This window comes from Manacus vitellinus, unplaced genomic scaffold (genome assembly GCF_001715985.3).
Source record: "Manacus vitellinus isolate BGI_N305 unplaced genomic scaffold, ASM171598v3 scaffold_1_pilon, whole genome shotgun sequence".
NCBI classification, from domain to species: domain Eukaryota; kingdom Metazoa; phylum Chordata; class Aves; order Passeriformes; family Pipridae; genus Manacus; species Manacus vitellinus.
In genome coordinates this window covers 23,557,077-23,574,441 of record NW_021939396.1, presented here as the reverse complement: position 1 = coordinate 23,574,441, position 17,365 = coordinate 23,557,077, and the positions used below count along the sequence as shown (strand labels likewise).

The 17,365-nt window shown below is 37.5% G+C and overlaps 1 protein-coding gene across 2 annotated transcripts in view; it reads right to left on the bottom strand.

Moving 5' to 3' along the window:
• TRIQK (triple QxxK/R motif containing) overlaps positions 1 to 17,365 on the bottom strand; it is a 59,201-nt gene that overhangs the window by 12,611 nt on the left and 29,225 nt on the right. The window lies entirely within an intron of this gene.

Genomic DNA, 17,365 nt, shown 5'->3' with positions numbered 1-17,365 from the left:
AAATCATTTATCTCAACTTAATAATGAAGCATAAAACACTTGATAACTGTCAGGGATATTTCTGCTGTTTGAAAGGACTGTTACTATGTAGCTTCTGTAAAGAACTGTAGCTTCTTTAACAGAAGCCAAGGTACAGATACAGTCAGAAAAGGAGGAGAAGGAAAAGAGGAATCAGTGAAGAAACTGCTCAGAGGGGTAGAGCTTCGGTACAACCACTCTGGCTTTTCAAAAGAGTCCTTTCCGGTTTTTGCCTCCTAATGCATACATGCCTTTTTGTCCTTTTTGCCTATTTCCAAAGCTGGGCTACAATGCTTAAAGCAGAATGTCTTCCCACTTTTAAATCACTAATTTTACCTATCTGTACATTAGCTTTCATTACTGTTACAGTCAAATAACCTTTCCTCTAAAACTGTGTCCTATTTGCCTAATGAGATGTGATCTTACATTCATAACCAATAATGCAATCTTATTTTATGGTTATCTTCAAAGCTGGGGTTTTATAGAGCAGTGATGAAATTCTGAAACATGAATTGGAAAGGAAAGGTCTTCTCCAGTGATATACTGGATTCATAGAAACAGACTTCTGCCTTTGTCTACTCCTCCTATCACTCTGCTTATACTCAATACAGAGATCCTCTCTGTAGGATACTGTGGATGCTGAACTTGCATTACAAATTTGCTTTCATTGTATAATCTCTCCTCAACCCTAGGGATTATATATGGTGAAGGTCTCCGTATTATCCTTTGGCCAGGTATTATTAATAAAAGACTTAAAATAACTTAAAAATACTCAATGACAAAAGGAAAAATAACTGAAACCATGTGTATTAGGAAAAAAAAATGCAGAATATCTCCAAGGAACTTTCTTAGAGGACATAGTGAAGAAAAGATGACAGAATGATGATTTATGTCTGATGCTCCAACATATTCATCCAGTCAATGCACCTCATTAGCAGGACAGGACAGCATTATTCTTCAGAATATATATGATATCTGATAATAGGATGCATAAGAAGTACAGTACATTTTTTTGAACAGTTAGGGAAAGAATTGCAGAAACCACAATAATGGTTAAGTCATGAGATGAAGCCAGCCAGACACAGAACATGTTTCTTCTCCCTGAAGTCCTGCAGTCATGCTTCTGCTATGAAATAGTTAAAGACCTGTCAGAATTTCCATTATAAATGGCAGGAGTTTATAACTCTTAAAAATACACTCCAGGTTGAAATTTGGCATAGATATACCCAAGCCTTGAATTTTTTGTTTGTTTGTTAGGAGCCAACTTTTGTAAGTGGTGCAGCTGTTCTTACTTACTTGTGAACAAACCATAGAAATTTATCAATCTGAGATGTTTGAAGCATGAAAAATATATTCATTTAGAAGTATATAACTGACAAGCGCTAAGTTCAATCTCAGCTCTCATCATTCAGGTTTGCTCCCATCTCGGGTAAATGAACTAGGGCAGTCAGAGGTTTCCCTTCCAGTGACAATGGCATCAGATAATGAAAACTAGAAAGCTTTGTAAGGTCCATTAGCAGTGGGAAACAAGTCAGCTAGTGGAACCCACTTCCTCTTCCTACCATTGCCCATTCTCCCTCCTCTTCTCCAAGGCTCAAGTCTGAAGGTGACAAAAGCAGGGGTAAATATTTGCACAGGAGACCCAGTCTGTGAGTTACATCTATTGGCAAGACCACATCTATTCACTGAAAGGGAAAACTTATTGGTGCTCTTTCCCTTGGTTTCAGGCACCCAGCTACTGTTTATTCCAGTATCATGGCTACAACTAAAATTGGATTCTACTTATCTAGAGAATACTTCTAGATTTATACTAAGTCTGATATGACCAACCAACCCCCCTATATAACAAATAGGCTATTTTAATGCTGGTAGTTCTCCAAATCCAAGCACCTGCCATTAATTTACCACTCACACTGCTAAATGTGATAGCCAAAAGGAAAAAAAAAACCAAAACCAAACAAACTATGGTAAGGAAAACGGTCTGAGTCCACCAAATGCAAAAGTTTAAAAAGGGCATCTGTGGACTTCTTTGTAATGAAAACCAGATTCATCAACAGTACAAAAAGACTCCTAAAACATGTGAACTTTCTGAAGCCTTGGGAAAGACATCTGCACTACAGGACTATAAAGAACTATGAAATGCAAAGCCCCTACCACGTGAATACTGATCATTGCCACCTGGAAAATAAGCAGAAATAAATAATACAGGCTTCCTACAGCCTCCCCTCTTTTGGGTTTGCAAATTCAACCAGTTGGAATACTTATATTCACACTCTCAATGTTTTCTACTTTTATCTCATTTATCCTGCAAGCTTTCTTGTACTTTTATCTGTCAGAGTCATCAGCTTAAGCTATTTCTTCTTCCCTGGAAGTGATTGCCAAAGCCAGTTAAGACGGACTCATCAGACAAAGCCCCATTTGTCTGCTTTATCCAATGCCTATCTGAGACACTGAGTTTTCCTGAGGGAACATATGAAGACAAGAAGAAGCCAAAAGATAGAATTGGAAAATTTCCAGACAAAATCTTACTTTTTTTATTACTTAAGCACAGTTCTTTCCTCTTCTACTTTTCATTGTTGTTATTGTCATCACTCGAAAGCCAGCTTTCCTTTTTTTTTTACTATCTCAATTTCTTTCCTTTTTTTTTTTTTTAAATGTGCCACTTTTTTCTTTTTCCAAGTCCATCACTTCCTTTTCATTTTTAAGGCCAAAGAAATAGTCCATGATAGGGTAACTTTTCTTACTGACTACAGATATTACCACTCTGCTCATCTTGCCTCCTGCCAGGTACTCTCAAGACCAGATGCAAAGATCATCCACCTTTCCATTCAGTGTTTGAAGTACCCTTTGCCCTTTGGAGGCTCTCCAGAGCTCACCTTGCACCTCGCCCCTCCCTTCCATATTTCTTGCACAGTTTTTTCCACTCCTTTGGTGGCAAAGTGACCTCAGTAGCACTGGAACTGAGTTGTGCTCTGTTTAGAGATCCTGCTTGGAAAACTTCCCACAGGTAGAAATGAAGTCTATTCTACTAGCTGTAGAATTAGAAAAGGGTGAAGATAAGGGTGAAAACAGAGAGTTTTTAGCTACTAAACACAGCTAAAGGATGTCTCCTTCACGGCGAATATTAGGGATTCATACAATATACACCATGAGTTTGTTTGCTTCTCTTCATGTAACTAGGAATAATAATCTATGGATTTCATAAGAATTTTTTTATTTAACTCTGCTTACAAGGGAAATTGTGATCCCATATATACCTTCTATTCAATAGTTTTAATACATATTAGAGATGACCTGATCTTGTATATTGAGCATTCTTTTTTAAGTAAACCTCCAGTGGTGCAATGATAAATGCAAAACTTAAACTAAATAATATGTATGAGCTAGACAAGTTCATTAAGTTCTGGGTTAATTTTTTTTCAGTCTACAGAAATACTGTGACACTGCCAGGTAGTATGCATTACACTGTACTTTGCATATATACTGAGCTCCGTTATACATGTAACTGAGAATACAGCATGTTGAGAACAACATTTAAGAAAACTGACTACATTTAAGATTGTATTTAATGATGTTGCTGTTTAAGATACAACTTGAACAAATTTGTAGAATAACTCCACAAGAAAAAACATTATATTTCCAACCCTTCTAGATATTTCTAGAATTCTTTCATTCTAACAATAGCTCATTACTGGAATTGAATAACAGACTGAAGACTGTCTCTCTGCTTTTCAATTCATCAGGCTTAAGCAGAAACAGGACTGCTTCTTTGGCCTTTGTTGATGCTGCTGTCCAAGCTTATTATCATATGAATATCTAGTTATTGTTTTATAAATGTTCACATTTCAGGAGCTCCCTGCTTTCTTTTCTCTCAGCAGACTTCACAATATCCACCTTCATTATCATCATGTGGCAGCATTGCTCTTCGCCTGCATTTGCTACTTTAAAAATTAATGCACTGCTATTTTCTGAATACTGTACTGCATAAGCTGCTTATGAGTACATTATGCTATCAAGCAAGCACATGGAGAAAAGCTTCCTAAACTGTTATTCTTTCAGTGAAAATACAGCTGGTTCTGCTTCAAAGGCACTTCTTTTCACCTGCAAATGGACTTGCTCCTACACTTATTCCTCAATTCATTGTCTTTTATTTGTGTCTGCAAATCTGTAATTGCCTTTAATTAGAAAAAAGTAAATTCAGTGCTTTAATCTTGCAAATACATTCAATCATAATTCTGTCTGGGATGAATACCAAGTTCTATTCAATGACTGATCTTTATAACAAAGGTATATAAATTTATTGTCCATTTATATAGACCACACCAATTAAGCCACAATGGAAAACCAAATAGATAAGAGTCAAAATATTTGAAATGAGGAATGTGCAATCTAAATTTAATTACTCAGACAAATAATTTGAAAATGAGTTATTTACAGCATGCCAAAAAAACCTGACAGATAGTAAAATTTGCTAATCAACATTACAGATTTAAAATTCCTTTCAACACTTTCACCAACAAACTGCTGTCCTCAATCTTTCTATGCTGGTATTAAAGTCATAATCAAAACATTAGTAAGACATTTTCCATAGAGCAGTAATCCATTTAATATGTTAAAGTATTGTTTAAGATGTAATAAAACTACAACTACTGGGTAAATTTTAGTTACCAATAGTAGTTTAACTAAAGTACATTAATATAACGGATGCTGAAACCCATACTAAAATGCATACACAGCTAATCAGAAATCAGAGGCAGACTGTGGTAAGCTTTACTGTCAAACTAGAAGTGTGAAATCACATACCTGGTTAAACCAAAATCAATGTGTTTATCATGATTATTGATATGAATTAGTGAAGGTTTCAAGAACCCTACGCAAAATCCCACAGAACATAGCTCAGCTATGACGTGGTTGTTCCCAAGCCAGTTACCTATGTCCATACTACAGAGCCACTGTGGTGAAGATATACCAGAATTAGCACACTGCTGCTTCAGAACTGTTCCTGTGTACCAGCTGTGGTCCCACTTTAAGCTACAGTCTTTGGGGGTCATATGGTACATCCCTCTGCTTAGAACAGAGCCAACTTCTAAACTGGATTCAACCTGAAAGTCAGCTCAAGTTACTATGGGAGCTAGTCTAGCTCAGCTTATCTAGTTGAGTTTTGAGTATTTCCAAATATGGAGATTTCACAACCTCTCTGAGCAACTTTTTCCAACATTTGACCATCCTTCTGGTAAAAATATTTTCCACCTACCTAGCGGGATTTCCATGTTCTAACTTGCCTCTTGTCCTACCACTGTACCTCTTTGAGAAAAGTTAAGGCTTCACCCTGTCAGTAGCCTCCTATTAAGTATTTGCAACAGCAGTAACATCTCAGCTGAACCTTCTCTAAAAGCTGAAAAGACAGCTCTCTCAGCCTCTCCTTGTACATCCTGTGCTCCAGATAGACATTTCAACCATTCACTGGACTCACTTTAGTATGATCATATCCTCCATCTAGTTTTCTTGAAGATGAGCATGGCATTTGCCTTTTTCAAATCATTGAGGAACCACTTCCCTGGAACCAGCTAAATGACTGAAAACTGAGGGAGAATTTAGCCATAAAATCCCATTGCCTGAAGTACCTTAATGTAACTATTGTGCATCAGTGGAATTCAGTAGGGTCTGTAAACAGCAAGTCAATGGACTAAAAATTCAAATTTGTACTATCAACAATTTCATAACTTTACATAGTTTGTTTTTTAGTAGGAGGGAATACAAGCATTTTTTTTTTCCTATGTGCCCTGGGACTCTTCAAAACTGAGCTCATGCATAGTAGTAGAACTTTTAAGTGCCTTTCTAAATGCCAGCAAGTTAGGTGTCTGGCATGGGAAGTGTTTTCTGAAGTGCCTTGTAATATCATCCAGATCCATAAAAGTATCTAGGCACCTAGCTCCTAAGGTGCATGTGTAAGTCTATGACTCTACGATCTTTGAGACTTTAAACCAGTCACTATATATTCACTGAGTAACAGAACTTCAATCCAGTGAAACTTTGTGAAACTCTACTCACACACATCACATCTTAAACATGCCTGCCTCATTCATAACACTCTAAAACTGGAAATAACTATTTATTGAGATGTTCAGGAACCTCAGAAAAACAAAACTCCAGAGGAATTTCAGGCCTAACTTCATTAAAAATCAGTCAGAAAATCATACATTGGTAACAGTTTTATAACCTACGTCTGAGAATAAGCAGTACTGCCCCAGCTTACATCTACAGAAACAAGACCAAGCTCTCAAGAATTTATTATTGTTTTTTTGTGCTATTAGTGTCACACAGATGCATTCAATGAGCTTTCTTTTCCTGAGAAGCGGAAGTGAGATTTTCTTATTTTTAATTGCTGTGATTCCAAAGGGAGTTTTTGGGTCTTAGGTTAACAGAAAGATTTTGATCTGTCTTATATCTACACAAGAGTATGTCTGTACTCAGAAAAGGCATGAAAACCCCCCACAGTCTCTCTATTTTATTCAGGTTTAATGGCAGCTCAAATCACTGACCATTTTTCAATCTTGAGAGACAGAACAGCTTGACACTAATAATACATTTGCAAAGGACACATCATCATTTAACACAACATTAAGTGCTCAGGGACAACTTTTTTACCGTAGACACAATGTGCTCTGAGCTCAGGGTTGACATTTAATGCTACAAAGATAATCCAACCAGTCATTCATGAGGGGTAAATTAATTTTCAAGCAACTATATTTCAGCTTTAAGCCAACAAGAAGGATGCATTAAAATAAGTTCATTTTATGCTGCATGCAAGATTTAAAAAAACACAGAATATAATCCATTCTTAATAAACCAAAATATACCCATTTAATTATTGCTATATTTCCCTCATTTCAAACCAGTAGTCTGGTAATATTTGTTAAATATAACATTCTAACTGTAAACAGAAAATCCCTCAGAATTTGCTATGAGTTGCCATGAAAAGCAGCATTTCATTAAAAAATATGTGTTACATTTAAAATTTGTGTAAAGGCATACACTGTAATCAGTAATTCAGAACATATTTAAAAGTAGCACCTTTTCTGATACTTTTTTAAGGAGTATTTTAAAAATTGATATATGCATTTAAGTAAAGTAATTCAGGAAACTGGTTATCAATAATGTACAGAACAAAAAATAACATCAGTACTTTAAATAAACTAATTATTCAGGTAATTTAATTGTTTTCAATACCTGTATAATATACTCAACTGCAAGACTATAATAAAAGATCTGAAGAAGAGTACTAAAATATTGATGCTTACTAGGTATAATTTGATAGGCAGTCCTTTCTCATGCCTTTCAGTGCTAAACTATCTGTTGCAATCTTATGCTCAAGCCCAACAGGTGCATGCCTACAGCCATTAAAAAGTACTGGCTCCATGCCAAAGGAGTAGATTCCACACACATGATGGCAGTTCAAGTAACTTTTCCAACAATCTCCATGATATTTTCCACTTAAACAAACAACTACGAAAACAATAAATACCTTTCTTAAAAATAAATTAATACAAATAATTTGAAACAGATCACTGGGTAGGTGTTTCTCTTCTTTCTTCTCCACCTACATAATATATACATACATTGAAGTGCACACCTAGTTTTGAACACACTTTTATTACTTTGCTATGGAACAACTACTAGCAGTTACATTTTCATATAAGCAACTATATTTTAGTATTAATTCTGAAAATGAGAAAAGAAAACAAAAAAATACTACTGCTTAGGAAAGACTATTTACGAGAGCATGTATTGACAGGACAAGGGGGAATGGCTTCAAAATGAAAGTGAGTAGGTTTAGATTGCATATTACAAAAAAATTCTTTACTGTGAGGGTGGTGAGGCACTGGAATGGGCGGCCCAGAGAAGCTGTGGATGCCCCATCCCTGGCAGTGTTTAAGGCCAAGTTGGATGGAGCTCTGAGCAACCTGGCCTGGTGAGAGGTGTCCCTGCCCATGGCAGGGAGTTGGAACTAGATGATCTCGAGGTTCCCCTCTAACCCAAACCATCCTATGATTTTAAGAAGTATCCACCATCATTGCAATTAAAAGCCATATTTTGATCAAACATTTGATTAGATAATTTTTGGACAATAGAAACTATCATACTGTTTCATTCATGATAAGAGGTGTGAAAAAGGCAGCATAAGGTGTGGTAAGAGGGACATACAGCACACAAAGAGTCTTTCTGCCTCTCTGAGACAGGCTGCACCCAGCTGCAATTTGCCTTACAGTGATTTTATTAACTGTTGGCTGCAAAAAAGTGGAAATAGACCATATTGGTATCTTTTATGTACACACTTTTCTTGCACATTCAATCATAGTCTGCCTGTGACTCTACTCACTGTTACAAACCCTTTCTCCAAGATTATTGCATAAGCATTTCTTACCCATATTCAGTTTCTAGGTTGAATATTTATACCAAAGTTAAGAATTCTGCCCTTTTTCTGTTGGACTATATTCTACTTTTCCAAGCCATTTCACTGATTTCTCAAATTTAGTTTGAATTTTAATTTTAAACTCATCTCTTTACCGCCTTTCATACTGGTAAAATTTTTCATTATCCCAGTGGCAATAATAATATTGGGCCCAGGACAGGCCACTGTGGATGCATTAGTAACTACTGAGAATAGCTTTCATAACACTTTGGTACCTATCTTGCAGTAGTTTAATATTCATGCATCTCTAGTTTGTTTACCAGAATACATTGTCAGAAAGCCCTGATAAGGTCAAGTTGTATGGTACGTCTTCTTCATCAATGGAAAGTTTGCTACTCTGTCAGAGAAGAAAATAGAACTGATGTAACAAACCACATTGGCTGGTTTTTACCTCCTTTTTGTACTCTAGGTGCTTACAAGACACTGCCCCTGTCCTGAAGAGCTTACTGTGAAGGATGAGGAAGGTGTGTTCAATAATTTATGAATATTATATGTCCCATCTGTTTGCTTGTTATTGTGATGTTGGCTTTATAAATACCAGAGGTTAGCTCTAGTAAAAGCTGGCCTGTGCTTAGGCAGGAGGGTAAGAAAATACTAGTAATAGTTCTCCACCAAGCACACTTAAAGACAATAAAGGAAAACACAGAGATTGATGACCAGGTCATCCCATTGAATTTCCCATAATAAAACATATCAATGTAACAGATGTTCCACAAAACATCTTTGTTCTTCTTATCTCTGCAACTACATAACCAGGAACTTCTGTCATTGTCTTATATTAATTACTTTATTTTCACTTTAAACAGAACAGGAGCAACTGAAATCACAGGAGAAGTCAAGGATACCCTACTGGGGCATGTTTTTAGGAAAAAGTCAGCACACATGTAAATTATTCTAAGACCACGATCAAAAGGAAAGCAATGCCACCTTCCTTCTTTCCTCACTGAAGACAAAACCTGTTCAGCAGCCTCAGCCTATCTGAACCAGGAAGAAACTCTTCCAGACCACATCTCTGCTATTAAGCAGGATCAAACCACCCCTTGCATGAAAAATGTTTTCAACACCAGTAATTTGATTTCTAATTTACTCTGGGGTGTATCGTGGTCCTGCCAGGAAACACCACTAACTCATTCACAACAGTGGTTGCTGAACAAGCACCACAGTATCACCAAGTACTGTAACAACAGTATTAAACCTTTTGGATAAAGAGTCATGGTGTTTCAGGAGAAGATGTCTCTCCCTCTGCTGTAGTTAACATCACACTACCTGATGTGTCCAACCTTATTAGATGACTGAGGCCTGTCCCTGGGGGAATGTCATACTGGGACTGTGGCACCACATGAATCTGGAGTCATCCCTTCTCCCATGCCCCTGCTTCTCCACAAGCACCCTCCCAACCACAGGAGGAGCCACAGACCTCACCAACCGTTCTATTATGGGGCTTTGCTTAAAGGAGGGATGGCGACAACCAGTCCAGGAAGGCAGGGACACAACCTGTCACCCACAGGTTTCTTTTTCCCAATTGGAACAGAGAGGTTGGAGGTGGCACAGAAAACCTTTGCAACTTGGGGAATAGATGAGGCCCTATGAAACAGAGTACAGGACTTCCACTGCAAATACCACATCACATCTGTTTCTATCAGTTTCAGTTTTTTGTTCTCATACTCCATAGTATGGCACCATTTGAACAGTATTAAAACATCACCTAGAATTAAATCATCTATCTGATTTTACGAAAAACAAATGAAGCCTTGCAGCAAACAAAGTTGCATGATGAACCAGGGACAGAGTCTCAGAGACAGTGGAGCTCAGGAGAAGCCAGAATCACTCCTCTCTAATGCTTGCTTTGTTGAGCTGAAATCCCTTTTAACATCAGCCTAAGTTTTTGCTGCCAAGATTACATTAATTCACCACCGGTCACAATGTGCTAAAGAAAAGCTTCCCAGGTCTGAACCAAGCAAAGCCTGGACTGAAGCTAGAACTTGTGGGGAACAAAGTAAATTTACGATTTAGTCCAAGTATGGGATTCATGTCGTTCACCTAGGAGTGGAAAAGCTGCAAGAGCTGAAGGGGACATCCTATGAATGATCACAGCCGTGTTTAAAGAGGGAAAGGAAGAAGTCTGGGAAGGAAGAGAAAACATCTGAGTGAGGAGATCTGCATGAAGTCAGGCACCAGAATTATGGCACAACTGCAATCCTGGATACCTTATCTCCTGATCCAGTGTCTTATCCAGTGGATATTACTTTTCTCAGAATTGAACATAAATTGAATGCCGCCAAGGTGCAGCAATTTCCTACTAGTTATATCATTCTGGACCAGCTGTATAAAACAAGATCCAGCTGTATATAACAAGACCCAAAATACAAGTTGTAATTTATTAATTCTGCCTAAGTAAAAGGCTTCCAGTAATACTGACAGCATTTGCAGTTCTTACTTCAATGAAGAACATTGCGAGGGATGCTTTGTCAGACCTATATATCACTGTCACTCCAGAAGTCAGTGCACTGACAGTCGTAGCAGAGGTGGATGTCACAGGATACTGCGAAAGTGATTATGTAAGATGGAAAAGCAGATTTTTGGAGTCTCACTCCAGCAAAGCAGAAATCGGAGGCTTTTAATGGAATTAGCCAAGAAGGGAACATCTCTTGTATACATCACCATTATCCCTTGGGATCCTAAAATTACTTGTGAGGAATAATCTCTCCAACTCACTCATAATTTTAGCACACCTAAGAACTACATATCTTCAGTTCGCTCATAATTTAAACTTCTTTCCTTACACAGAAACACCACCTGACAGGTCTTAACTAGCAGTGAATGACAGCAATAACAGCTTATTTAAAAGTGTAAAGGAAATGCATATTTATGAGCACCCAGAGTAATGGCTTATGGACCTCAGAACTAAAGGTGTAGTAACGTCTTGAAGGCATATTAGAAGACACAATTTTACTTTCAAGAGCCAAACTGGGCTACAGTCAGTGATGAGATCGCTGTTAAGATAATAGGATAGAGGAGCCTGTCTAACTTTTAAATTTATTTTTAATTTTCCAGATATACTACTCCATCTTTTTCTTTTCCCTTTCTGAAAGCTCACAGAAAAGGAACTACATGTGTGTGCATAGTAAAATAGTGCCATCTTACTCCTTACTTCAGGACTGTACTTACTGCCTGACAGGTGAATGTCTGGCATCCTTTACAAATACTGCAATTTAAAAAATACCATGAAGAATAGTTAGGCTTCACTTCATACCTTCTCTTTAGGCATATAAATCTGTCAAGTAACTGCCATCAGGGATGGTAATGAGTTTATCTGAGACCTTTTGATTTTATTTCACCATTTGCATCAGCATCAGTGCTCTGTTGATGTTTTAATGGATAAAATCAGTCGGTTTCAGTAAGCCTTACTTTGACCATACTATATTATAAACTATTTAAATAGTAAAAGTGATGTACTAGGGCAGTTTATTCAAAGAAACAAGGGTTGCTCCCAGCATCATTTTTTCCAAATCTTTATTCCACAGTATGCTGCCTCTTGTAGGAAACATACAAAAGATGGAGAGACTGCTGAGGAAAATAGTTGACTATCTGGAAAACTATTTGATTAGATCAGATAAAGCATGGAGCTGTTTTCTATTCCTGAATCTTCCACAAAATTACTGCATGATCTTGGGAAATCTCTTTTCCTTGTAAGATTTTGGTACTCATCAAAAACTCTTGAAATCCTGGTCTAATGGTACAATAGAAGTGAAAAACACTAATAAATGTTATCTATTAGAGATGATTCTCTGATGGTCTATATTAATTTCTTCTTAAAGATTTTAAAATTACATTTACAAATATAATGAGAAACAATTAAAAAAAGTATCTGAAAAAGTAACTGAATTTGCTCCTGACCCTTACAGTCAATTTCTTATTCATTAAAAATGTGTGTTAAATATTTATAAACCCATGGACAATGCAATTTCAGTTTCTGGAATTAAAAGCATACAAAATTAAAAAGAATTAAACAAAATTTAACTGTGCTTTGTTCCTCACAAACTGTATGTGAACATTGCTCTGATCACAAAGCTCCTGTGTACCATCCCCCACCTTCCCTTGAAGAGGTTCCTCTGTCTAGGGTCACATAGTGTAGTCTGGCATGTGACACAGAACATCAGTGATGTGTCAACAGTGATGTTCAACTCCATCTCCTGTGAGACAGTCCCGATGAGAAGCATCAACAGAGAGAACCCCCCACCTCCCGTGGTGGTGGGCTCCGAGCAGACAGGACAGGCATTGCTCAGCACAGATGACAGAGTTTATTTGTAAACTCTCTGAATGGTCCTCTATTGACATTTCTCAATCTGATTGATTCTGTTCTTTAACCATACCAGAAAGGACACATTTATTAAACATAACATGCAGAGTGAAGAACGCAGGGTTTTTTCAGTCATTTTTCAGTTCCTCACAACAAGAAGTTTGTCTCACGTTTGGAGTGAAAAATTTTTCTGAATGTCTCATTTCATAGATAGATAAATAGATATAGAAACACAGAACACCACCACCAAAAAGCCACACACCCTCCCTATGGCCTGTTTTTCTACAGCTCCATTCCTCAGAAGAAAAGAGACACAACTTCACTTTCAGTAACAACACAGTCCTTGTGACAGACATGCTTTTCCTAGATCCAAGAAAAAGCCAGTGAATCTCATTATGCCAGGTTCTAAAAATTTAGCAAAGGGATTTTGCATATGTAGAATAGAAGAGACTAAATTATTAAAACAGTATTACTGCAACTAACATTTGAGTGAAACATGCACTCAGTGGAAATTTACATCAAGTTCTTTTGCTGCAAAATCCAAAGGTGCGGCTGAATTACAATGCTAATTTAATGTTCATGTTTTAATCATGGAAGCATGGAATGGTTTGAGTTGGAAGGGACCCTACAGATCATCTAGTTCCAATGTCCCCTGCCTTGAGCAGGGGCATTCAACCAGGTTGCTCAAAGCTTCGTTCAACCTAGCCTTGAACACTTCCAGGGATGGGGCACTCACAGTTTCTCTGAGAACTTGTTTTAGTGTCTCACCCCTCTCATAGTGAAGAATTTCTTCCTAATATCTAATCTATACCTGCCTCTTTCAGTTTAAAGCCATCAGTAATTTTTTTTCTTATGATAAAAAGGCTGTAGTGCAGCAAATGGACTCACTCGGTGATGTGCTGGTGCTTTAGTTTTTATTTTCTTCATAGAAATGCCATAAGAAGAGTCTTTAGGCACCCACCTGTGTTTTTAGTACAGATACTGGCAAGTTCAAAGGTAGGCACTGAAAAGTCAAGGAATAAAATTGTCTGCTCTAACATATATACCAGAATACAGAGTTTTATGTATTTTTATCATTTTATGATAAGGTATGCTGCTCAGAAGCCCCTTCCTCTTTCAGGAGCTGTGTAAATATGGACAGTAAGAGAGATCAATCAAGTTGTATGTGTCATAAATGAGGCAAGGGACCAGTGGAAGATCAGAAATGGATTTATGGTTGGGGTAATAGATGAAGACAAGAGTATATTTTCCTCTCTCAGCCACATGTTTTGGGTATGATCTTGGACAAGACATTCAAGTTTCGATTCACCAACATGCAGTCCTAGGTAACAGTCTTCCTTCTTTTGGATTAGGAAAAGTGCAGAGATTTGATGAGGCAACGCATGGCAATAATGTTACCCCATTCTTCTCTGAGGCCAGCATCCCATGCCATGATCAAATAGCAGCCTTAGCTGATACATGAATGTGATACCTTAGTGACCAATGATCCACAGAAATACGTGTGCCTTCCTCACTTTCCACTCCAGGTGTTTACTCAGCTATAACCCACTGTATTGGGTCTGGCTAAGGTGGAGCTCATTTCCCCACAGCAGCTCTCACAGTGCTGTGCTTTGCATTGGTAGCTAGAAGGGTGTTGATAACACACCAGTGTTTTGGCTACTGCTGAACACAGCATCAGCGCTGTAACACTCCTTCTGGGACGGGACCCAAGCTGACACAAACTAACCAAAGGGATATTCCATATGGTATTCCATACCATATGATGTCAGCTCAGATATAAAAGCTAAGGAAAGGAGCAAGAAAGCAGGCATTCATTGTCTCCAATGAATGATAAGGAACCATTACACATCGCTGAACCCCTTCTTCCTGGGAAGTTGCCAGATGTTGCTACTGATGGGAAGTAGAGAATAAACCTTGTTATCTTTCGCTTTTCCTTTGCATGCGCCAAGCTTTTGCTTTGCTTTTGCTTTAATAAACTGCCTTATCCCACCCCACAAGTTGTTTTCGATCTTACTGTCTCCCCTGTCCAGCTGGGAAGGGGAGTGATAGAGTGGCTGGGTGGGCACCCAGCATCCAGCCAAGGTCAACTCACCACACCCACTCTAAACTAATATATCAACCTATTCCAAGATTTACTGAGAACAAAGCCCTTTCAGTGTCCCCCATACTGGTGTGCACTTCCAAGATCCAAGCAATTCCATGGTGAAGATTTCAGTAATGCTTTCTTCTACACATCTGCATGAATTTCTTTCAAAATGTGATAAGCTAGGTTCAAATAATTCTTGGGAAATTACTGATTTTGCATATATAAATAGATAGGTGGAGACAGACCATATTACCACGCTCTTATTCTACCACCTTTGGTACCTGCTGTAAACTGTTTCCAAACTCTTCCTATTTACTTACTGAATGAAATATGTTCCCAGGTTCCTTGTCAACCTACAGACACTATGTATTTTTCTTTCCCATCCCTCCCTGGAGATGTGCTAATTGCTAGAAGTTTTAATTTAGTTTTACAGAACCATTTTTTAGTTTCCTATTGAGATTTTTTGATCACAAAATGCCTGAGTCACAACCTATTCCTACCAGTGGGACATGCTGCAACAGCTAGACCCAAGGGGTAACACATGAAAGTCCTGTCAAAGATGTACAACTGGGTATCCTCTGAGAAACTGCACATTACATTTACTAGTAGACTGTTAAGTACTGGACTTCGGTAACAAAAAGAACAAAAAAAGCAGTAACACCAAATGTACACTCAACAATTTATTAAAAAATCCCCAAAAAAACTAAAAAAGATGATGCTGTGGAAATGTTTTGATAATTTTGTCACACTGTGTTGAGAGCACAGGCACTGAAAAGCAAAGTTTAATCAAAATGTGCCCTTTTCCCCTCATCTCTGCTTTTCAGCATGGATTTTCAGCACAAACTTCATATTCTTTCCAACAAAAAGGAAAAAGCCTGTGAAATTCAAGATTATGTTTTCAGTTCTCCTGAAATCTTGATTTTGGTAAAAATACTCAGTATTAATTTTTCCACAAGTAAAACTTCAGTAAGAAAGTTATGGTAATCCTTCCAAATACATTTTCTAGCTATAAATATCTCAGAGAGCTGTTTCACTTCACAGTGAAACTTTGTCCATATGGAACATATGACTAGGAAGGACTTGGTGAACTACTGAAATCCAGTGCTCTCCTAGGGAAGGCACATATATCATCCTGTTTTCTTTAAAACTGATTGTTTTCTATGATCAGCTGGAAAACAAGTTAGAGCTTTGGATTTGGGTTTTTTTGGGTTGTTTTTTGTCTTTAGTTCTATCAGTAGGACATTACTCAAGAAGCTCAATCTCCTATTTTCTTAAGAAACTGCCTTCTATTTCCTGTTATGTTGCTCTGTGGACAATTTATATGCAGTTACAGACTGGATATACATGGACTGTTGTCTTTCCCAAGTGTTAACTTGGGAAATTCAAAAAGAACCATATTTGTCTTAATTCATGTTCAGCTGTGCTAAACAAGGTTCTTCTTGGTCACCCTAGTAGTTCTTTCAGCTTTTCTTTCAATTCCTCTTTCTTAAACATGGATGAGTAAAGCAGTACTGAGTACTTCAAATTCACTGTCCCCAGTGCCCTATTTAATGGCTCTATTATTTCTTATCACTACTTTAAATACATGCAAGGATAAAACACAGTTATTTCATGACCACAAGTGATCAACAGAAACAAGGGGACTTTTCCTCTAAGATTTCCAGCTGATGAATTGACATCATTGGTTGTGAACTAGCTGGTCATCAACGTGTGTAGTTCTTTGATACTATTTTGATCATAGACAACCAACAAATTGTGAAGAAACATAATTAGCTCTTCTATCTAAATGTTATTCATTCCAACTTCACACTTATGGATTGGATTTTGCTCCCAGTTACAAGGATAAGCCTCTGAAATAACTGCTAAATTCAGTAGTGTGATACCTGTCCCAAATTTCCACCACCAGAAAATCCAACCTTCCTACTCATGGTCTCCTGACTGTAGGAAGTGTTTCTTTTCAGACTACAAATTACCTGAAAGGTAGCTGAATAAAGCAAAAAACATAACATTTAACTCTGCTTTTAATTTCTCTTTTTGCATCAGTGACAGAAATAAGATGAGGAAGACAACTCTCTGTGGGGTACATTTTTTCTGCTTTTGTCATAGCCAAAATGTTTTATTCTCCCTCTCTGAAGAATACATGAAAGCACTTCCCTCTTTGTCCTTTTCATGATGATTACTCATTAGAATTTGGTAATTTTTCTCTACACAAACACAATGGTTCATATTTCCTTCTTCCATCAAGCTATTTGGACAGAAGTTCTTCCATGGAATATATATGCTATGAGGTCTGTGGTTTTCCAAGTTGCCTATGAAGATACACGGAGCCTCCTGTGTTACAGACATAAGTCTGATTTTCTTGTAACTCTACCAATCGTTTCCATCTGGTATTGTACTTAACAGGATGATTTTCTGAGACACTTCACACTGTGAAGTATGTTAAGGATTGTACCTTCAGTTCTATTTGGTTTGCAATTTATTCAATGTT